A 25,328-nucleotide genomic window follows, 5' to 3' on the forward strand; every position below is an offset into this window, starting at 1 on the left:
ATGCTTCTTCTATTTACAAAGTGAATCAAAGCTCAGGCATCTGTACAGGCCAGAAAAGGGAAAATCACAGAATCCTTTTGCCTGACATGAATCAGCCCTATGTCAAAACACCCATAAGCAGTCCTGGTACAATTCTTTCATTTGCTTTTGATCTCTAACTAGTGAAGCATTCACATTTATCAGAAATACGTTTTTCTGGAATCAGTGGGCAGGTGAATGTAAGAGAGTGAAGAAAGGATGATAACCTCCCAAGATAAGTGGTCTTCAGTTGACTCTGAAGCTCACTATACCCCAGTTAAGAAATAAAAGGTCCTCAAAAGGCAAGAAAACTTATTTGAAATCAGTTTTAGCTTTTTGTATTCTGCTGTGTAATTTGTCAATATATCTATCAATCCTTCCACAATGAGGTTGCTAAGACAGATGCTAAGGCTTCAGTAAACATCAAATTTATTTTCTGCAAAAATAGATGATCACAGCAAAAGCAAGGGTTTTTTTTCTGCTGGTGAAGTATTTTCATGACAAAATATCAGTTCCAAAGTTTTTCCCACTGTCATCAGTTGCTGTTTGTCAAGTGTCATTCAAAACATTTTTATTTTTAAAAACAAAAACAAAACAAAATTGAGCCTATTTTCCATTCTTTTTATTCTTGTACTTTACTGAATTTTTCAATATTATTCCAATACATGTACAAGACTTGTATGGCATACCTAAAATGCCTGACAATTGAAAAATTTAGTTCACATATCCTCTAGGAAAAAAACCCGCAAAACAAAACAATCTACAAAACCTCTTAGAAAATGTGTCTTTCCCCAGTTATATTCAGTAGGGAACATTAAAAATTCAATATTTGCCACTTTGCAATGACTTCTGGACACAAAACAGTTCCTTCATGCTGCAATAGGTTTGTTTAGTCTAAACATAAAGGGAATTAGAACAAAAATACACTTGAAACAGTACTAAAAATGACACCCACAAAACATCTTCGATCCTGACATAATTCTTCCCATTTTTTCCATTCATTACAGATATTTATTTTTTATAAAGATTAATGTATAAAAACCAGTACATAGAAATCAAGTAACAAGAATGGCTCTAATTAAAAATTTATATTATTACAAAAATAACTATTATATTAATCAATATGAAGACTGAGATGTTCAGATCAGTGGCACATTTTTAGTTCTAACATTCATTCTGCTTTAAGGACAGGAGGACAGTTGATTAAGTAAAAGCTATAGCTGAGATAATAATATATAGTATAATATATAGTTAATATATAGTATCTGCATTAAAACCATGTTGGGAACTATACTGCAAGCTAGCAGATATCTCCGTTACAAGAAGGCATCATATCTTATAGAACAAAGTTTGTACAGATTAGGATTTGAAAAAACAACCCAAAAGGGTCTCCTCTTTTAGCTGAAAATGCACCAGCAAAACTGCAGGGATAGCTGTTGATCAAACTTAACTGTGCTTTAATCTTACCAAAATCAATAAGAATCATTTAACTCAGTGCTTATTACACAGCAGAGCTTTTAAATTAAGAAAGCTTTAGTACAAATACTTTCCATAGTAAAATCTGCTTCTTGAAGCGATACCCCTCAAAACATGCAATCCACTTGATATTATACATATATAACATATAATCATAATCAACTGCACTAATATAACTTCTATCTATATTTTCCTAAAACTTGCATCTATATATAACATATATAACTTCTATCTATATTTTCCTAAAACTTGCATCGTTCTTTCATTTAATACAGGTCAATGGATTATGCAGGGTTTTGTCCTGTTATGTTAAAAGAGACTAAACAAAGTTTCTGGAACATGTCCTATAATACAGAACTATGTTTTCTGATAAGAAACCCTTTATATTGCAGTAGAGTTTTGAGATCACAGTGAGGTTGATGTATTAGGCACTGCAGTGCACAGACTGGAAGACAAGTTGTCACTAGGAAAAACTTTTCAGACAAGCCAGCCAAAGGGTGAAAGAGCAGAAACTATTTTTTCAGATGGGTTGAGACACACAGATTGGAGTTGTTCAGGAAATCTGTGACAAAATACAGTGTTGAACTTTTATCTCAGGTTAAACTCCACTGCTTTAACAACAAAGCCTTACTTCCTCTCCATTAATTATATGAAGCAAAAAATCCCAGAATTATATCCACCCCAACTGAGCAATCCCAAACATCATGCTGCTTTGGATTTGCAAAACTCCAGCAGCAAGCATCTCAAAGCACTTTAAAGAAAATCCAAATAGAACTCAGTTATCCTCACTCTGCAAGTAGGGAAATAAAAACATGGAGGCATTAGGGTAAAGTCATCTCATCTAACTTTGGCCATCTAAAAGACCCTGTGGCCTAGGCTGCTCCTTTCACTACTGGAACAAGGTGAGAATCTTGAGAGGGCAATTCCTTCTCTTCTCAGATACCCAGCTAAGTCAATCACCAAAGAATTGTCACCCTCTCTTCTGCCTATTCCTTCCACCTAGCCTAGATGCTGAGACTAAATGCCTCATGTTCAGCTGAGCGAGCTATAGGTCTCTATGCCATCACAAAGTACTCCCATTTCCTGTTCTCCTCCCTTTTTTCTATGAGACAAAACCAGTGGGGGGCCAAGGTCTGTATGTGCTGACTAGTGAGCACACCCATGTGGGAAGTTAGGTGCACATTGCCAGACCTGTGAGTCTGTTGACAAATTACACAAACAGAACTCACTGCTTCTTACTGTCCAGGTATCCAGACATTTCCAGAGGTACTGGCAACCAAACAAAGGGCTGTAAGTGTCTAGGTCTAGCTGAGATTTGTGCTGCCCAGAAAGCAAGCCCAGAAAGAATATCCACAATGCTGTCACAATATAAATAATGCTAATAAATAAAACTCACATCAAAATGAGATTTTTTTTTAATACAAGAAAGATTATAAATGTTTGCTGCCAGACTCTGATCACAAGTCCTACTATTCAGAAAAGGAAATACATCTGAATCTCAGTGAAAATGAATCCGTCTGTGGTTGAAACAACTTTTAAAAGCCAGAAATGATTGTATAGTTTTCTCTGTCAACTCAAAGATGAGATTTAGGGATCCAAAAATGTTTGAATTTTCTACTGCAGATCTGCACGCATCAGAAAAATCTGGCACTATGCTGCATGATAGGACCTTGAAGCTCTGAAGTAACTGTGAAGTGGCATTTCAAATAGCTCTCAAAATGAAAACTGTTTAACACAAAATTAGAGTGATGCCTCCTCCAACACTAAAACAGACACTGGGAATGGAAAATTCGTTGTCTTGCCTCTCCCACAAAAGAATGACTTTGACTAACAGCTTCCATTCTATGTGTAGAAAGTTAAGTAATGTATTTCAGTGTTTTTGCCAAGTAAAGCCTGGGAAGGAGTTCTCTAAAGAAATCACAGGATACCAATGGAGTTGCATGAAAAAATACCAGCACTTTCACTCAATCACTTTTGAAGTTCTAAAGGGAATGAGAATCAGACTTTGCAAATTCAAGCTTCTCTTTCTTCAGTTCCTGGCAAAAAGCATCCAGTCAGGTACATGGAAAAGCACTAAAGTCTTGCTTTTAAACAAGTACTGCTGCGTAGTGAATGGGCCTGAATCCTATAGGCTCATCCCAAGCAGAGCAGCTCCCAGGGAGCCAGCGCTAGGAACACCAGTACCACGCTCCTGCCTCCCTGCCTTAGCAGGTCCCTCTGCTTAAAATGAGAGCAAAGTGCTAACAGCCATGGGTATCTCTCATCAGCAGAGAACAATCAGCATTTAAAGCAGCAGCTGAAGATGAACTCTCACTGTTTCTCTGCTGAGTGGAGAGAAGGCAAAGGGATGGGAAGGAGCTTGGCTCCAGCCCCAGATCCTGCTCCTGGGAAGTACAGCAGCACCCCATCAGCTCATTTGTCAAAGAGCAGAAGGCTCTTCCAGGGCAAGAGCAGTGAAAGGGCCTTCCCTAGGAATAAACTTCTATTGCAGACCTTACCACCTTCTTGCGTACACGCAAAATTTATTCATTTGACCTGCCCATTGCAAACAGAGCTGTGCTCAACAAAAAATACCTATGGAAAAACCACAGTGCCTTTGAGTCTTTCTCCAGGTAACAGGATGAGAAAACAAATGGAAAAGCTCTCAGTGATTATATGATGCCTATAGCTATAACACTAACAATTCCTCCTGCAGGTACGACCCTGTCAATAACACCTCTGGACAATTTTAAGGGCATGAAAGTAATCTTAAGAGTTTGCAGAGTAGTATCTTCACATCCATCTACTATGGTTAACTTTCCAAATCAACACTAGGCATTAGGAATTAAGACTAATTGTTAATGTTTATTTTTATGGGAAGGAAGAATACCTCAACTCTGAACTCTCCTCTTTTGTTAATGATTAAAAATTTAATTAAATATTAACTTTATTAAATTAATAATTTACATGACACACCTAAAATTTACCTATCACACATACTAGCCAAATCTATTTGTTATTTTAGGGGCAGGCAGACAGAGTGGGTGAAGAATCCAGAAAAAACAAACAGTTTCCGTAGAACTTTATAGAACATCTTCTATTTCTCTGAGAATAACATCTATTATTTAGTGTGGAGCAAATATGTTCAGAGGCTAAATGGTCTCTTTCAAATGAGAGAGGTATTTTTTTTCCTCTTTTCGTTTAGTACAACATGCCTCTGATATACCAAAATAGCTTTTATAAAAGGCAATCTTTATTAAGTAATTTTTAAAATGGGAATTACAATATGTACCAGCAAAAATTGCTTGGCTGTTTACTTACTGATTCTTTACAGAGGCCAATTATTTTGCCAGTGGTCAAGATGAAATCTGTTACAAAAAATAAATGGAACTTATACTTTAAATCCCATGCATAGCAGAGAGTTATTTTGTTTTTAGGTCTGGTCACCTAAAAAAAAAAAATAGGGACATTAAATTGAAGGTTGTATCATACTTCAACAATAATAACTGGCGCCCCAAACACTTTTGACCACAAAACTCACTGGCAGGATTCCTACTTTACAAGAGAGCAAAAGCTATCAGAAAAACAATTTGGGGTGAGATAAAGAACAGAAGAAAATAAAAAGCTTCCTAACTTACAGTGTTTTGCAAGAAATGATTAAATTTCTGTTTCTAACCCAGAGACATTCCATCATCTTTTTTTTTTTAAATCCTGCCTTTTTAACATCTCTCTTGTATATCCAGCTTTGCATTCATATCTGTGTGATCCACTATCACCACAAAAATAATCCATCAGATAGGTATCACAGCCAATCAAATCTGAATGTGAGTGTAAAATTTCAGTCCTTATAATATTGTTTACCTATGTGAGCCCCTTAAAACAGTGAGTATTTCTGTGCAGCAGAGTCCCTCCAATGCTCACACTTAAACAACCCTCCCTGTGACACCACAGGCAGTGCTTTCCAGTCACGTAGAGTCACGCCCAATCAGAAAAAGTCAAGAGTTAACAACAGGATGCTGTGGAGAAAAAGCTAAACCTATGAACATGTTCAGATTGCCACTGCCCAAAAATCTGAGTAACATTCCAGATATTTTATGTTAATCTGTTACACAAGATTGTCTGTAATGTGAATAGTTTTTTAAAGAGTACATGAGGGTGGTGTTGGGGGTTGGATGAAGGCATGTGGCCAAAGTTATTATGGAATTGAAGAGGATTATTTTAATTGTTACTTTACCATTAACCCTCTGCATGGTCCTATTTAACCAATGCCATTGTGTTTACTACTCAAATGATCTATAACCATTCATCGTACTTGAAATTACTGTTGATCACTGAGCATTTCAGAATAAAAATAGGTATGATTAGATGTGTAAACCTCATTTGAATGCAGTTTTATGCATAGAATGGATTTCTATCCACTAAAAAACAGCCCTTAATAATAAGATATCTAGAAAAACACAGTGAGAAATTATATTTTTTGAATGTGATCTGTGTATTCTAGGTACACCTCATAATGAACCTGAGCAAATACTGAACACAAAGTGAAGAACAAACCCTTTGTGTTGATGCAAAATTTGAGTGGCAGGAAAAAAACATTGCAGAAGATAAGGGTTTTCATTCACAATGCAATGTAAATTAAAAAACCATGGATACAAAAGAGTAGAAACAAGAAAGGTAATATAACAAACTTACATTTCACCCTTCATCTTTACAAGGATCAAAAGAGGGGCATACATCTTCATTCTAGTCGAATGGCCACTATAATAATAAATTACAGGAGCTCATACAAGAAATAAAATATGAAGGACTCAGTTATGTTTTAAATTGAAGGAATGCAAACCATAACAAGAAAAAAGAAACAAAAAAAATCCCTGTAAAGTCTATGGGGTTTAATTTTTTTAAACGATGGGCAAAATATACATGCAAATAAAATATCTCTATATTTATACAGTCACTTTGCTGTTGACTTCACTGGGAACAACATGAAGCTCGGAGACATCCCTTACCAAGCCTACTTTCACTCTAAATAGGTCTTGATGGTTGTAGCTGCAAAGCCAGAAAAAAAAAAAAAAAAGAGGCCAAATTTTATGTGGTCATGCTAGTGTGGTGGAAAAGCTTTTGTGAGGATTTGCTGCTGTAACTGCATTTGTACATCTGGACCCCCACAGCCCTCCAAAGACTTAGACATCCATAGATACTTACACGGATTATTAAATGGCCTGTTAGTAAAAAGAGGTGGATTCAGGACACTGACACATTTGAAATTGGTATCCGCAACTGGACTCTGACATTTCATTTGGATACTTAAAGCATTAGTGTTATTGTATCCTGAGGACCTATATTAACAAGTTTGACGTAACAGATGGAAGCTTTTTCAGAAAAATATAAACAGCTGATCTGAGAGCCAGCACTTTCTATAGACAGAACTTACAGTGAAATATAGCACTCTACTGTTTATTCCAAACACATTGTGGCATTGTAAGCAGTCCACTTTATGCAGCGGAGAAATACAGTTAAATGTAAAAGGAACACACATCAAGAAAAGAACATTCTCCTGCAAACTGTCTGCTTCTGACCTATCAAAAAAAAACCCCAAAAACCAAAATCCAGAAAATTATTACTCTCTATAAACCAGAGCAATAATTTGAACCAAACCTCACTGAGTCTTCTTGCAGGGCTACTCATTGCTTATTCTCAAGATCACCACATTTCTGAATTTTACTAATTTAAATATTATTCTCATTTTAATAGCTATTAGACTAGACCTTACTGATTGTCTGTAATGTGAGTAGCTTTCTGAACATATACTTGCAAGCCTGATCCTCAATATAAATAAACAAACTACTAAATAAATAAGAGAAGTACAAAAAAACAGAATTTTTTTTTTTTGTGGAAATGGGGTTTTAACTGTTTTTCCCGGATTACCCTCTTGGTTCTTTAAGTTGCATGATTGTTTTTGCTCATCTATTTTAAGGGCATATTAATGATATAAATGATTACAAGCACAGGACCATCTAGTTTCTGAATTCTTCACGTTGTATATTTGCTTTTGCACAATGGAAATTAATAACAATGGCCACATCTGATTGCTGTTGCTTCTTGCATGATTTCTGTGATGCACTAATAAAAGAAACTGAAAGTTCAGTGCTCTGGAATGATAACTCCAGTTCCCATAATGTTTACCATGGGAAATTACCTATTGGACAACCCTGCCCAGAATCCTTAGATTGAAATGGGACAAATTTCAGTTTGTAGATATAAAGAGCCAGTCTAGGGCATCATTATAAGCAGTGCTTGTAAGCCGTCCTCTGTTACAAAGGATGAAAGATGGAATACTGCAGATCCTACAAGAATGAAATATGCAACAGATTCCCAGAGCTGTATCTGAACACGGCTTTGGAGTTTTTTCCCCCTGGAAAATAAGGAAATCAAATTGTTTAAGGCAGCATTCCCCAAGTAATTGATAGGATTATCTTAATAACTCGGGTAAATGAGCAAGCAACAAGAAAAAGAGATCTACGTTCACAACAGGCAGAGAAAGCAGCACAGAGCTGCAGGATGGAACGGCTCAGAAGCAGCACTGAGGCACTGTGGTCAGAGCCCAACTTGCATACCCTTTTACTCAGATGCTCTTCTCTTCCTGTGAGCCCGTAACATGTTTTGAAAATATCGCTAGCACACATCAGAGAAGAAATATCCACATTTATTAGGCCTATGACAGTGTAAACACCATTAGAAGCGGTTCTGGTATGACAACTCTCCTTTTGCACTTCTCTGTTTCTAACTTCCTTCGTCAATGCTCTCTCTCATCCACTTAACACTTCCATTTATTGTCTCAAGGCCAGATTTTCAGTACTTTCTGTTCATCTCCAGCTCTCTGTCTGCAGTTTTGTATGACAAACTGACTCCCCTGCTGTCATTTGGGATACTTTAACTGGGCAAAGTCCACATTCAGTTACTTTAAATACTTCTTGAGAATCTATTCACTCTGTGCTTTAGCGATGTCCAGACTTTAGTTTACATTCTTTAAAATTTGATTTTTTGCCCCAAGTCCGGTATTTTTACAAAATAACCTTTATATAAAATAAATATTCCAGTACATGCAGAAGATTAAAGGAATGAAGAAAACACTAAGCTGTCCTTTATTTTACATGTGCTTAATGTTATCTTGGAGAAATGTACCTATTTTCATTTTGAATCTGATCTACAAACTATGTTGGATGATTGTCCAAAGAGTCAGCATGCGAGCTGCTTAAAGAAATAAAATGGAGCCAGAAACAAGCACAGGATGTTCAGTGGCAAAATCCACTGGATAACATTTGCTTACTCTCTCGGTAAGCAAACTTTTGACTTTATTTATCATATCCAGAGAATTGGAATCCAGAGACCATCAGGCTGGTGGGTTTTGTCTGGTCTCTTACACATGGAAAGCAGCTAGACATTTCCAGTCTGGCTTCATCTACCCAACTCTTCTTCTAGTCTTGGGAATGGAGATAAAAGCAGGTTGTTTCAATTAGCTTGGCTATAGAGATGATCTGGAGCTGTGAATTAATTGATTTGAAGACCAAGAGGGACAGCTCCTGCATAATAGAGGCCGTGGAATTTCACTCTGTAATTACAGTGAAGTTCAGCTCCAAATCCAATAGAAATCAAAGGTCACCATAAAAGGCCCATCTCTAATCAAAAATAGCTCTTTTCCCTAACCACTAACTGTAAAATATTCCATGTTTCTTTCTATTCCAAAAAGCCATCTGGATCTAAAGTGAACCTGTGTGAAAGATCTTTATTCCTGCATGGACAGGAACAAATTTTCCACTGCTGCATGAAAAGACCAGAACAATGAAAGTATTGGGAAGTGGGAGGGGGGAGCAAAGCTCTGCCTTTTTGGCAGTACTTGCAGAACATTAGTTAGGGTAGGTGGAGTCCTGCTGGGTCTAGCCAACTGCTCAGATTCCCTGTAACATTTTAGTGGCCCCCTGCTTTACATGGTACATCTCGGGACATGGAGGAAAAGCTCATCTGTACATATATTTTAAAAGACACAAAACTCTAGAGCGCGTATCCAAAGCAGATCAATTGCCTTTGCAAAATTCTCAAAACAAAATGTTCCACCAGCAGAACTGATAAGGAGAGCCAAAAAATGGAAAACACTTGCTACCAATTTACTGCAGTCACCCATAAACTATTACTAGAACATTATGTATTGGGGTTCAAGCCAGAAATCTATTAAAGCGGACTGCACTAGAGTCTTTCCACTATGCTACTGAAGCATTAATAAGTCTTTAGAGAATTGTGTTTATGTTGAAAGAATAATCTTATAATCAAATTTTCACACACACAAAAAATGCAGCTCTTTCTAGAATTACTGTGTGCCTTTGCTCTCTCCCCCACATTGGCTGGTGTCTCCACAAATACCGTCATTTTCTATGTTTCTGTCTGGCCCAAACCCTGATCTACATACTTTGTGTTCCAAGCTGGACAAATTTCAAGATAAATGGTGCTAATTGACAGTGTTAATGGGCGCAGGATGTACTACATCCTTTCCCCTGTTGTCTCTAAGTGTCTTTCACAGTCCTTACAGCCATTCTTTGTAGAAGATGAAAAAGAGTTAAAAGATGCTTTTACTTAGACACACAAATAATAAACATACAATGATATTCTGTGGGGCTGTGTTTCCATCCCTGTTACAGGAAAAATCTGTAACAAATCAGAAACCTCCTTTCCCATTTCAGAGACAGCACAATACCCAGCAAGACAATTATTAACCCAATGATTTACTGTTTTCACCTCAAGAATTGATGTTCCCTGTGAAAAGGTGTATGCTTCCTTTTCAGCCACTTTCCTCTAAAAGCACCCAGGTGCAAACCATATAACAGAGCAGACCAGGGGGAATTAAGGCAGCTCCTATATCTCTGGAAACTCCTTAAAACAATACAATTGAGTTTAAATGTAGTAGGCCACCTCACTCCAGATAAAAATTGAGATTCTACTTGAAAAAAGTAAGAAAAAGACCTAAAGTTCCAAGAAGGGGAACCAAGTCTCTTGTATGAACGTATTCGTATTTTCCTAAGCAACTAGTTTAGTTAAGAGCTGAAAACTGTGGTATTCATTGCTATCATCATCACGACCACGATAACCAGATAACCAATTCAACTGATATTCCCACTTGAAGTCCTAGGGAGTCCAGGCCAGGGGAACAGTACTATGTCATGACAGGTTTATGATAACCTAACACCTTTCCTGATTTGCCTCTTCAGTTCCTGGAACATCCTTAAGTTTTGAGAAATGACTGGTAAAGCACTCCTGGCTGCCAGCTGGACTGCAGGCTGCTCTCACTGGGCAGGAAAAGTTAAATTTCCTTGCAAACAGGGAGAATCCTTGGCAAGAGAATCTCATTGTAATGCCTCTAAATACTAATTTTGCTGTTTTCTGAACTTGTTGGCTAAATGCCCTTAAATTGGATCAGACAATTCTGATATCCTTGACAGCAAATAGTTTAATTTGAAAAATAATAAAAGCTTGCAGCCCTCTCTGATGTCAGTGGAAATTGTAGAAACTTGTAGTATCATTCCTTGACTTGGGCCTTTAGAATAAACTGAATTGGAGGGTCAAATGTATCCCTTAAGTTACTGCATTTGATCCCACGTGGTTTTTTACCTCTCGATTGAAGACTGTGGGATATATTGCTTGCTCAGGCAGCACATTCATGTGTGGAGGTTTTCTATTTGCTCGTGTATTTAGTTACATTTAAGTCAAACTTACAACAAAAATAATAAGAAATCCTTTCTACCTGCGCTAATACACAGGATGCCAGAGAGTGATTCTGCAGGAGATAAACAGGCCACAGTTACAACTAAATCTCTCTCTAGAGTTTGCATCTTCACAGCAGGACTTGGGCTCTGATGCCATTATTCAGGTCAAGAGGTCCTTTTTGATTTTTCAAAGAAAACAGAGTCATGTGCCAGCATGACAATGTGTCAGGGAGCCATTTTAGGTAAAACCCTTTGCATACTGCTTAAAAACTCACTCCGTGCCAGGAAGGGGAATGAAAATACTTAATCACAAAAATCAACACCCCAGAAAGGCTTGGAAAGTGCTCAGGTCTCCAGAGGTGATTTCTTCTAGGACCTCTGCAGCAGCTGAGTTATTGCACCTTCTGCTCCAGCCCCATTAGTCCACACAATTGCAAAAAGTTGTCCACTGCTTCACTGAAAGGTTTACATTTAAGACAGGAGTCTGGTGCCCAGGAGAAATGTCCTAGATGTTTTCTATGCTTAAAAGGCAAGATGTGCCTAATATGATTTTTCTGTAATGAGCAACTGAAGTATGGTATTAATAAAAAATAAACTATGTTAACTTATGTTAAATCCTCCTCTCTTCTCCAAAAATACACAGCTGAAAAAACCCTACCACAGCAGTACTAATGCACAAGCAAGTCCTCTCCATCTGCCAAATATGTAGGTCATTTCAACGAGTGACAGAGACAAAGAGGCCTGATTTTAATTCATGAAATATTCCTGCTAATAGCAAAGTTATTGAGACATCTGTTAAAAGCCTGACCTGTTATAATGGGGGGATATCTAAAATTACTGAAATTTCTATTTAAATTAATGCTACAGTATTTTATTGAGCATTTAAAAGAGGTATTGCTATTAACAAAAACATTATATAAATTAGAAACAGGCCTACAATAATCCTCCAGATAAAATCTGGCCCTGTCTTCTAATACTACGGTATGAGCTTTTATTTGTGCGTGTGCTACGTGTATATAACAATAGAGCAAATACGTAAGAAAAAAATTATTAAATCTTAAGAGCCATGGCAGCCTAGTTTAAAGTTTGGCAGAGAACAGCTGGCAGACATTAGAAAAAAAAAAGTAAATATGTTTCATGGCCTGTATATAACTGAACATTCTTCAAATTCCTGTACTGGAAATGTCAATACCATGGAAATCCTTGAAATGTGGACACAGATAGATAAATGTGACTGGAGCCAAACACCTCCACCCAGAACGAATAGCAGACCTTCAGACAAAGAAAATCTATCTAATAATAAACTACCTACTCAGCAACAGTAACTAAACTAAGGTTTTGCCTTTGGGGTAGTGGTGAAATGAGCAGAGGTGGAAGATAGGATTGCCCTGTGTAGGCAAGGCACACTTGATCTGTCTCCAGCAGCACTCAGAGAAAGGCAGCTGAGCACCAGGGAGGACCCTCCAACACTGCATGCAGGGCTGGGCCCTGACTCATCATGAACAAAGCAGCTCTTGGGTTGTGGAATTCCACAAAACAGGACCAATGAGTGCTTTTCTTTGAGCTTGGGGATGTGCAAGAGGATGCCTCACACACAGGGTGACCACCTCAGTCTTGGAGGCTGAACCAGCATCTCTTTGCTGAATGCTCTTCTTCCTGCTGGCTTGCTCCCAAAAATTAGAATGGGGAGGCCAGATTTTCCCAGGCCACAGAGATATGAGCTAGAATGAGGGGCACAGATCCCAGGTCTTCATTACAGTTCCTAAGAAAACACTCAGAAGAGCATCTCAATCCCAAACCAAAGTGAACATGCAGCAGTCTTTCTTCTCTTTCCCACCCCCATCCTGGTTTCCTCACAAGATGCCCCATGCCCACAGAGGTGGATGTTGAAGAGCTTTCTACAATTCTGCCCATGCTATGGATGCCTTGTGGACTGCTGAAATACTGAAGGGAAGACAAAAAGTATGTGAATAACCAGACACAACTGAGGAACAAGTCCTCAAAAAGCTGCTTAAAGACTTGGAATCATGGTGCAGGATAAAATATAGCTCAGAAAGTTTACCAGTAGACCACTTACATGCATTTTACACTTAATTCAAGGCTTCCTTTTTCTGAATCTATAAAATGCTAGTAGCAGATAAATGGATTTTCATTAAAAATGCCACTTTGTTTCCAAGAGTCAACTGCAAAGGTGTAACTTTTCTAAAAAGTGTGGGTCAGTCAAGGTAAGCCAAATACCTATGAAAAAAAAAAATCTAGCAGGTGCAGAAAATACAATGTCTAATATATGCTCCTCCACTATTCCAAGATACCATGCATTCCACTGCAACATCCACATAAGTCATACCATAAAGCCATTTGATGTACCACCCATGTGAAATCTATTCTTTTTTTACTAAATTAGCAAGACAGAGGTCTGGTTTTAATGTACCTCCTGAAATGCTCCAAGAATGTTCAGAGTTTTATGAGCATGTCTTTACTTTTTCCTTCCATGATCAATATTTTATCATATTTCTTATTACTTTTCCTTCTTTTACTGCTGTGTGAGACATCAATGTATTGTGTAAAATACATAAAACAAGGGGGCAAACTGCCTCTCCTGAAGGTCTACCAAACATACATAACACATTCTTTTCTTCAGCACTCAGCTATAAAAGCACTACACACAATTAAAAACAGTGAGGAGGGAAAAGTGATTTTAAGCTGCCAGTCTCCCCATGGCAATGAAAGGTCCAGTCTCGACTTTACCACTGCCTAAACTCTAAATACTTCTCTGTCCAATTCTAGTAACTTCTTAACTGTATTTTTGAATGGATTATGAGCACACCTTAAAAAGCAAATTATCAGCAAACAGCGCCTAGACAGGTTATATTCTACTTTGCTAAGATCAAGGAATATTTTTGTATTATTTCATTGCTCTGTCTAAATTCATGCTCTTCTGGCACAGACAGTGACTTCAAGAACAATTCTTAAATTCCCTACTTAACTAGGATCAAATAAATGTCACTGAAGAAGCCTAACTGTGCCTTTGCTTGCAGACATTATGAAAAGAAAATGGAGTAAGAGTCAGACCCATCCAGAAGCATGCATGTTGACTCTGCTCCCCATAGGAAGCATAGTAGAAGCTGGGATTCTCTATCTTGTTTTAAAATACAGTCATTTTATGAAACTTTGCTTTCCTTTAATGCTGAAAGCATTGCTTCAGCATTTTCTAGACCAGAGTATTCTCCCCCTATTTCAAGAGACTTTGCTGCTGTCTCATTTAGAAGGAGAACTTGGACATGGTTGGTATCCATCTCATGTAAAATGACTTGATTATATGGCAGCTGACCATTCTTGGGTTTTTGGTTGTTTTGGGGGATTTTTTTTGGTGGTTTTTTGTTTGTTTGTTTTGTGTTTGTTTCACTTTGCTTCTGTTGGTTTTGTTTTTGCAGGGGTTTTATTTGTTTTTTTTTGATGAATGCTATAAAACCCAGGGAATCATTAATAAGATCTGGAAAAAACGCTGGGAAAAAAATCCCAACCAGTAAAAACCCCACTGAAACCAAATTCAATCTCCACTTATGTCAGTACTACTATACATTATCATTAAATGTCAGTTTCTCTGAGGAGATCACTTTTTCTAAGCATATTTGTGTGCAATTGTTTGCAAGTCCTTTTTCTGGCTACCAAGCTTCACTGGCAAGTTGATGAAACTTTAAGGGAAGTAAATATAATTTTCTTTAAAACAAAAAAGGGACTCCATTGGAAGAGAGAGGTCCAAAGAGACCTTCAGGTGGCCCAGGAGACCTCAGGCTTGGCCCAGCTTTCTTTAGTACCCTTGTAAACACAGGGAGATTGAATGAGAGGGAACATGGAAGGAGCAGCTGGGGGACCAGCTGCCATAACAAATCATCACCAGAACTTTTAGGCATCTCAGAAGTACCACAAAGGTTTATACTGAGCCCAATGCTACTAAAGAGAATTCGGAAGTTTTCAGTTCTGCAACGAGAGCTGGAATGAGGCCTTGGTTCCAAACACAGAAGCTGCAGAGCCAACCCTTCACCAGCTTTCAACTACTGCACAAGTGGACTTCTACCAGATCTAATTTTTTCACCATACATTCATTTCAGAGGGATACAGCGGAACAAATTAGACATCAAGTTTTCTGATTTAGTCTTTAAACAACGCAGTTGAAATCTCAATTTCTTTTTGTCTTCTTGCAAATAAAAGCCTTGGGATGCAAAGGGGAGGTGGGGAAAACGAAGCATGCATGCTTTGCATTCCTGGTTTGTTTCACCTTGAAGGATAATGAGAACGAGGGGACCAGCACCTCCAGTAAAATGCATCCTGCTGTGACTTATGCACCCACAGCTGGCAAAATCTTTCCAATTTCCAGCATTTTTATTTCATAAAATATAGTAAGAAGATAAGTTTCAGTTTCCCCTCTTCTTTCACAGGCATAAGGTGCTTTCAAGAACAATGCCTGTCCCTATCAGAACTTGCCCTCTAGGTGTCTCCTGGGCAGGAAATTACTGCTCTCAAGCTCAGTCTGTTCCCTTTTACAGTAAGTTCATGGTGTATTTTCACTCAAGAAGGTGTATGCTTGAAAGGGATTCTGTAAAGGTGCCAAACAGACCTCTGAAGTTCAAATCTTTGCAGAGATTAGAACTTTTCTGAAGTTCCACAACACAAACAGGTTGGGTTTCAACATATAAACACAGAAACCTCACTTCAAAGCAGACGAGACTTAAGATGTTTTTTTCTTCCCTAGGAAGAAAAGAAGTGAGAGAACTGTACAAAAGATTTCCTAAGTGGCTGTGATAGATCTCTCCACAATGGCTTGGCACATGCTGTCTGTACTAATAGCTTGTCATAAAAGGATGATCAATGCTCTGGAGCACCAGCCATAGGCTGTGGAGCATCAGGTTCACCCAGAGGCTCTGCACAAATGCTGTGGCAAGTGGCAACCTCACCACGCTTCAATTCATCATCTAAGAAATGAAAACAACAGCTCTGCCTCTCCATCAGCGCTGCACAACCGACCATGTTAAAGTTCTGTTAGCAAATATGAGGGTAAGAGAGGCATCACTCCTTATTGCTGAAGACTGAATTATTTGTTTTCAGCCTAGCTGGTAGGGCTTTTCATGCTGAAAGCCAAAGGTGGGTTAGGATTTAATTTATGGTGTATATAGAACAAAACCTACAGGACACATGCACAGAAGCTACTTTTCTCATCTGTGACTCTCCCTCTCCCATTCCAACTTTTTTAGACAAATGCAGTGAAGGGAATACTATAGTTTCAATGCCACAAAAGTTGTGAGACCTTTGAATATTATGCTAGTCATAAAATAGGCATTTAAACAGTTCCTGAAACTAGAAGAGGCTTTTAGGGAATGGAATGCAAAGAGAAAACACAGGATGCTGGAAGGCGGTATGGAGAAAAACAGATTGAAAAGATTTAACCTGAAAAATTTCTTAATTTATTTTCTTATTTGCCCTTTGAGCTTTCATATTCAACCAAAGCTTTCCAGAAGTTTAAAATGAGAAAGAACCTTTAAGACTTCTGGACTACAGCCTGAATTCAAAGCTTTTGCCCTTTCCACTTGTCTTCCAACATCATTACTATCCCATTTACCTTAAAAAAAACCCCACTTAATCCATCAAGTGGGATTTAATTTATGCAGGAAAAAAAAAATACATTTCTCTGAACATCAGACATACCTATTCCCAAACTCTAGACCAAAATTTAAAGTTAGACCTTAATGTGAACTTAATGTAGATTTAAAGCTAGCTGGTTTTGGTTAAAAGCAAGTACAATGAAATGTAAGAAATAAGGAAAAGTTACATGAGAGAAACCACTGGGGGTTGGATTTTGTTGGATTTCTGTTCATGTTTATTAAACATTTCCCAAGAAAGAAAACATTTTTACCACTGAATGACTTCCACAGGAACCCACTAAAGAACATTCCAACTAGTCTCAGAAATAGCAATATGTCAAAGAGAAAAGACAGCAACTGTGCTCACAGGATCAATCAAATTCTCTTTTCTCTTTCCCAGGCAAGACAAGTAGCCCAAACACAGATGAACAGGAGGAATGCATACAGGCCAGCACAGAAACCTCACATTTCAATTACAACTCATTTTTATAAGAGACTTTGGGTATTTTGGATCACAAGACAAATCAAGCCTGAAAAAAGAAAATGCAGAGGGCATTATTTCCTAACGGATGATCCACTGCTGAAAATGGATTGTAAGAACTTCAGGCATGATTGAATCTACTATTGAAATACTGAGCTGACATTTGAAAAAGACACAATAAATGTGTACAAATGGAGACCAATTCTAGAGTAAAGCTTTTGTGAAAGAAAATTTAAGGAGGTTCAAGGTGGTTTTCATACAGGATAGGCAGATACAAGTGAATAAGGACCAAAGAGAAAACCCTTTCAAATGCAAACATCAACTTACCTAGCATATAATTGTGTTCTTTTGGGACTACTGAAAAATCCTCCACTAACTAAAGTGATAATAGTACTGATCTTTCCATCTCAACTGACCAATGTCATGCCATCCTCAAGTTATCTCTCAAACAGAAGCCAGTTTCCAGTAAAGAACCTCTACAAAAATATTGCATTGAGAACTGTGGTTGTAAAATTCTGAGGGTGCCAGCAAACTCAAAGATTGACAAAACTGGGATCAACAATGGCAAAGCAAGTTTGAAGACAAAGTTCAGCTCCTGTCCCAGATACAACTCTGCAGGAAAAAGAAAATATTAACTAACCACAAGTAGAAGATTGAAGTCTTTTGATCTGGAATCGTCATTCTGTATTTAATTCTGGTTTATGTAATGCCTTCTTCCCTCCACACCCTAATTTCAATTTTTTTATTTTTTACTCTGGAAAATGGAGTTTAAGTAAAGTTATGTGTTATTCTTGCTGATCAATACCATCTGTAGCAAAAGACTAGGGAGTTATACTGGACAGATTAGACACTGCAAAGCTTTTAAAATTACCAAAAAATAAAGTGCAACATACAGTTCTGTTGACTGGTCTGGATTAACTCCCAAAATTGACCGATAGAAAGATGTGAGAATCTTTCCAAAAAGTTAAAACCTGTAGCTAATAAAACCAGCTGTAATATGAAAAATTAGGTCCTTCTCCCTTTAAATCACAACCCATAGAGGCACTGAAGTAAATCCCTTAATCTCTTTTTAAGTAGCTATTTTATCCCAACTTCCTCTGTGGTTTATACCCTCAAAGCATCTACACCACAACACAAGAACAGCCCAGACAAGGAGCTTCAAGTTTCTTTTCTTCAAAAAGCACCTAAAATAAAAATTTTAAAAAAATTAAAAAAGATTCACAAAAAACACCACCAAAACCAAACACAAAACCCTCAACCTCACAACAAAATAAAGTCTCCGCAACAAAAAGACCACAAAACCACAAGAACCACTAACCTGATTTCAGCCTTCCTGATCCTTTGTCCCCCTTTCCAAGACCATGCATCAAAAAGAAACATTCACAACACTTAAAGCCACATTATATATTCACTGAGGTGTGCAAATGATTAAAACACTATATAGATCTTTATTCTCTTTTCGCCCTTGTAAACAATTTATGGACAGGAAAAGTGGAACAGCAATTTTAAGTCCTCAAGTTTGTATCCATGGGCAAGTTTTCAGCTTTGTTCACCACAGTATTCAATAGGCAGGTCCAAGGAGATCTGTCATGACTCAGTGCATGGTAGCCAAATTAACTTGCTCAGGATTTCTACCAAGCCAAGGATGGATTGAGATGCAGACCCAGAAATTTACATCTCTTAATCTCTTGCTGAAACGTAACAGCTGATGGAAAACCTCAGTAAAACATTTCAGAGGAAAGATGCAAAAATGTTTTAAATTATGATGTTGTTTCTCAGGGAAAACCAGAAAAGTGTATTTCAGATGTTGGACCATGCCTTCCTCAAACAACAGTAATACCACAGAGTCATAAATCTGTGCTTTACTCACAAAAAAATAGCATAAAAAGTGCTGGGTTATGAGGGTGGAAGTGGTCCCTTAGACAGTCTTCAGTTTAATGGTGACACACAAACTTCCCCAGGAAGGCAGATGTCATTACCTGCACACCAGAGGTGGGAAATCCCAGGCAGGACAGTAGGGTGACACACCTCAGACCACAGGGGAAGTCCTACCAGGACCCAGGGGAGCAGACCCTCGCCCTCAGACTCACATCCACATCGTGCCTCTCGAATTGCACACTGCGCCAGTCTCCATTTGATAACAAAGGTCTCGCCTACCTTTCAGTCTTTATGAAGAATAACACTGCAGATGTTGACAGCTTCTGGGATCTTGATGATCCCACTAGCTCAGCAAAGGAAACACCAGTATAGCAGTGAAGGTTACAGACTGAAGTGTAAGCTCACCAGATTTTAAGGAACATGCCAGAGGCAGATGGTTATATAGTTATGAAAGGGAAGCACTGTAAACTAAAACCACATTCTACAAACTCCTTCCTTGTTTAGACATATGCACCATGACTATTTACTAAACACATGACACATCTTTACATTTCATCATCTGCATCAGCTCTGAAATATTTTGTGTTTGTTTTTGCTTAAGTAAAAATAAACAGGAATCTTCACACCTGGTGTTCACATTTAAAGTCACAACACAGATATAGAACCACTCATGAACTGGGAAAGGGACACTCGATATTTGAATTATGGGTTCCCATAACATTTCATTCCTTTGGTTAATGCATTTCTTTGAACTCATCTGTCCTAAGAGCACAGGATATATGAGCATATCAACACTTTCATGATAGCCCAAATCACCCACTTTCCATTGCAGCAGATTGACATGTCATGGAGAGTGTGATTAGGAGGTCATCAGAGTACACAAAGCACCAGATTAAAGCTCCAAACCAAGACATATTTGCTCCTTGGGTTATTAAAAAAGATCAGCAGAGGAAAAAAGCCCTGTTGTAATTGAAAAATATGAGGCTTAATATATAGTTAAAAAGCCTTCTGTGCAAGGCTGTTGGGAATTTTTTTAAGCCAACAGTATGGGATCTTTTGATAGTAAAAATACGTATTTATTGTAATGTGGCTTCTACTTAGGCTGGCATCAGGTTGACAGACCAGCACCACTTGTTGCTGCACTAAACTCTTAATAGAGAAAGCAAGTGGGGTGGGGATAGGAGGGGAGGAGGGGGGGATGTAAGCAGGAGGACGAATGTTTTCCTAAGTCTGAGATCTTTTTGATTCTGCCTGTAGATCAAACTGCTGATTATGTTACAAATCAGAAGACAATTCTTTAGATAGCCCTATTTCTCTCAACTCTAGCCCACTACTATCCAAAATCTGCTTTTTTACATACAGGAATCTGAGTCTGCCAGTTTGCTATCCTTTCTGAGAAAATCCATCAGAAAGAAGGGAAGTGGGCAAGCTATCATCATATCCCACTGATGTCCAGGAAATGCCAGCCTAGCAGCTGTCACAACAAAGGAACTTCAAAGTCACAGCAAAAAAACTAACAATTGCTTATACTAACACTGTATCATTAATGAAAAACTTTGTAAGAACAAGAAGCAGCTTAAGAAGGAAAAGGAATAAAAAATAAAAAGAGTAGGCCGAGGGGTACTTGCTTGTTTGTTTTACCCCCCCCTTTTTGAAGGAGAGATCCAAACGCCTACATTCTCCATAATGTCCTTGATTAAATTCTTCAAAGAAGTTATCATTCATGCCACCTCTAACCTTATGTCTTCTTATTTAAAATTTTCAGGGAAAAATGCTTCCATCACGTCCTTGGTGCAAGAACTCAAGGATGTGCCTTTCTCATGAGCTCAGAAAATCTTAAAACCCCTTGTCTCCTTGGATGAAGTAAACAGATGTCTGCCAAACACTTAGGTTTACACAACATTTCTTCTCCCTTATTTATTGAAAAAAAAAAAAAAAAAGGCTTTTTAGAAAGCACTTCATATCTTGAGAACACTGGATGCTTTCTTTCCTTTTTTAGTATTTTTGGAAAAGTACGTTTTTGATTATTTAAAGATAATCTCTATTCTAAATTGCATCTGACTCACATAACCTCCATACTTTAGAAACCACAATAAAAGTGCCATATATTAGCTATAAATGAATAGGGAGTGAGTCAGTGAATAGTTAAGGACATTCCATGACTATGCATGAACTGCATACTAAGTTTTTAGAAAAATATTCTCTTTAACTTTTAGAATTAGCAGCATAAATTAGCTGGAACAAAAAAAATAAAGTTTTTTTTTTTTAAATCCCAGATGCAATGTGCTTTATTTTCTTTATGTTTCTTTGTCTACTGTACAAAGAAACCTGTAGTGAAGTGACAGAAACAGTGGTGTTTTCAGAGAAAAAATAGTCACAACTTCTACATAAAAAAGGATTTCTGTAATTATGGGGGGGGGGGGTTAACTCTTTCTCTGGGAATACCTAATTTTTTGGCTTTTGCAAGGCCATCTTACAACATCAACTTACAGAAATTACTTTAGGGAAATCGCATGTTTTCCTCTAACTACTGAGTTCAAGTGGGCTCAAGTTCAGTGCTTTGAGTATTAAAGAAAAAGAAGCAAAAAAGCTGATACTTCTGCTTGTCAAGGCTTGTATTCTCAGCAACATCTTCATACTGAGTATATGAAGAAGTTCATTAAATACAATTTTCCCTGCACCATCATGCTTGCAGATCCAAACACTGGGGAGTCATGCCCCTTCCGCATGCATCCCAGATCCAGTAGGCATGGTATAAATAACTACATAAAAATCCTAAGAAGGGGACATGGGACAAACAGATCTCTTACAGCACAGGGTTATGGTTATAGTCATTATAATAACTCCCATTCAATGAAACCCATAGCTACTGTCTGAAAAACAAGTGTTTTCAAGATCAAAATCAGACAGAGGTTAAACATTTAAGACAAAGGATCTCCATTACAACTTACAAGTAACAAAAGCTGGCTGGACCATAATCTGAGAAAGAACTCCAAACATGATGTGGAAACATATCCAGGATATGGCCTTAGATATCCTGAGAGACATAATTCACTTCCAGAAAAACCACATAGGTGCTGAGCATGCTGGAGCACAAAGCAATGGAAAAACAACAACAAACTTCCCCTGGTAAGTAAGGAAAGGCTCAGTGGGCCCAGGTGTACTAAACCCAAAGACATGCAGTATTCTTTCCTACTGCCTTTCTTGACTTAGGCTGCACTAAGTGTCTGGATGGAGAAGAAAGGTTGAGTACCTACAAAATTATCCAACCACATCTCAGCTATCCCCCTGGAATGGACAAGCAGGCAGTCAGGGACACCCCAAAAATGACAGAAGAAAATATTATTGATTAGTTATTAATCAAACACTGAAACATGGGGACTGAAGAGAAGGGGCTCTTGCAGCCAGTATTCTGCAGACACAAATTAGGATCATGCAGAGCTCTGGGGACAGACCAGGAGTTAACCCCAAAGCCTGCGTTGGTGGGATCTCACCTTATTTCAGCCCCTGCTGCCCACAGAGGGCAAGTTCAGGGTTCAAAAGACAGTCCACCCACCTATACCTTTGGCTCCCAGCAACATTAAGCAATCATGTCTATTAAATGACAGTTTGGGACAGCAGCTCTTTGAGCCAAGTAACTAAATAAAGAACCCCCAGCCAGGCTACTAGTAACAAACCTTAAATCAGCAGCCGTTTTCTAAACATGATAAAATAATGATTTCCTCAAATGAGACTGGTGAGGTAGATCCTAAATCCCTTCCTACTTAATCCCCATAGAAAAAAAGAAAAGGAAAGGTGTTCACCCACACAGCTAGTGCAAATCTTTTCACCTCTTCTCCAATGGAGATGTACCCTCCCCTGATATCTCTGCCAATAAAACGAGAAGGAGGAGCGAAACTTAATGAGATATAAAAATATAACTGGATTCCTTTTTGCATCATTTGCTGGTTTTATTTTTGGACTGTTTACCCACTGAGGTGACATGATCTGTAGCAACACAGTGTAACCCCAAAACCCAGCATCCCTCTCGGCAGCACTTGCTCTGGCACACCCAGGCTGCAGCTACACAACGGCTGATGGCGCACAAGCGGATCATCCACACTCAGAAAATGAAACAACTGACAGAAGGATAAAATAATTCTTATTCCTGAGGTTTTAGACTGTAGGTGGCCACATGTACCAGATAGCTAAGGATGGAAAGGCTCTTCCCTAGAGTATGACTGCAGCAGACAGCCCAGCTTTTTCAGGGGGGAAGGTATCAGCTCTAGCCAACCTAAGGAAAACAGCAACTGTTTTCTTGCATATAACTTTTTCAAAGACGTTTCTCAATAGCAGAAGAACTAAATAGGTCACAGCAACACCTCACCTGCTGTCAGCAAAGACTGTAGTGGTTTCCCAGAACAAATCTCTTCTGTAATTGAAAATGGCCCATCCCTTCAGCCTTCCCTCGACAGCCTTCCTTTGTGACCTCTGTCTTACAAAACAGTCTCCTGTTTTGCCCAGCCAGGTACTTTTACAAAGCAGAACAATGTGCTTTTATGAAATCAAAATTCCCAGTCTAGCATACTAGAGGAGATTTCAAAACATATCTGGCTCACCTGGTGCAATTCCCCCTTCCTCTTCCAGCAGTTTAAAGTTTAAAAATTACTGAAGTTGGGCATGCTCCCAGATTTCTATCTGGAGTACTATAAAGAATGGCATTTGGTTTGCTTTTTCCTGTACATACCTGTGAGGTAGGACCTCCTTATATTCAGCCACTCCGGAACCAAAATATTACAGTAACCTAATATCGTACAAGCATAAGGGCCTAGCCCAGATGTTTGCTCAGAGTTGCCCAGTGAATTCAAAGCCACAAACATAAACTCATTTTATGCACAGAAAACCCTATAACAGAATTACTGCTTCCCAGTGAGTTACAGTATGCATGCAATGCTGGGTGCTGCTCTGAAGTTGGAAGCAAGCACTATTTATACTGCAACAGAGAGCAAGTTTGGTCTTAACAGGAGGCATGCCAGCTTCCCAAGCTGGCATGCAGGATGGTTTTGCACACAGGAAAATAAAAATGAGGAACAGAGGGCAGAGGGGGGAGCAAGAACTGTAGTCCTCACTCCTTCTGTCTGTATCTGTTACAAGTGCAAAACCAGCTGTAAACAGTAAAGAAGTCCCTATTTAGCAAAAATGCCATCCCAATTATACAGTGGTCATGACAGTTTAATATTTTTAGACTTAAATTGGTCCACTACAATTCACTAGAACCTCCTAACTAAATTAAACATACAGTCTAAATTTCCAGCTTTTATCAGAGTGAATAAGTACATATTGACGACTCTTGAGTTGCAGGGAAAAGTCTATGAAAACACCAGTTTTTAATGTGATTGCACCAACTTACAGAGATGAAAGAAGAGGATAAAAGGAAAAAGAAAACACCTAACATGTCACGTTAATCCTTTGCCACGATATTCCAAAATGCTATTTTTCATTACATTTCCTTGAGTCTTCTGCATATATTCTGTTAGTGACAGCTTTATTGTGCCTACGCTTATCAAATGGATGGGTGCATGTACAGCCATGTGATGGAAAAAGGGCTTCTTCATGAGAACAGCAGCTGAGGGCAGCTTGCTGCCCCCAGAATGAACCCTCCATGCTGCAGCTCATCCTGCAGCAGCCCTTGGGAAAACCCAACCTGGATGGTTCACACAGGTGAACCCACTTGCCCTGAGTCCAACAGCCACCACTGAAGCATCACTTGGCAGCTCTCAGAAATGGGTGGCAGCAGACTGGAGAGCTTTTGTATGTTCTTGTGTGTGATCTCTAGGCTATGTGAGACTCTAGGCTTTTTACCTTCGTGCTGAATACACTCCAGAACTTTAGCTCATGCAAGTCTCAGGAAGTTTTCTATGATTCATGCTGAAATTTTTCTTTGCTGAGTTTTACCCCTTTGAACATTTAAAAATAATTCCTTTTTTGTCTTAATATTTTACACCCTTCAAATACTTGTAGATTGTTATCATATGTCTTAGTCATCATTTAGTCCAAACTGTACATATTAAAATCTTGTAATCTTTGCTCATATTTCAATCTCTTCAGCCTCTTAACTTCTGTTGC

The 25,328-nt window shown here is 38.4% G+C and overlaps 1 protein-coding gene across 19 annotated transcripts in view; it reads right to left on the reverse strand.

The window, feature by feature from the left end:
• Window positions 1–25,328, reverse strand: part of ZBTB20 (zinc finger and BTB domain containing 20) — a 475,279-nt gene that overhangs the window by 396,100 nt on the left and 53,851 nt on the right. The window lies entirely within an intron of this gene.

The sequence above is a fragment of the Serinus canaria genome, chromosome 1 (assembly GCF_022539315.1).
Source record: "Serinus canaria isolate serCan28SL12 chromosome 1, serCan2020, whole genome shotgun sequence".
Taxonomy (NCBI): domain Eukaryota; kingdom Metazoa; phylum Chordata; class Aves; order Passeriformes; family Fringillidae; genus Serinus; species Serinus canaria.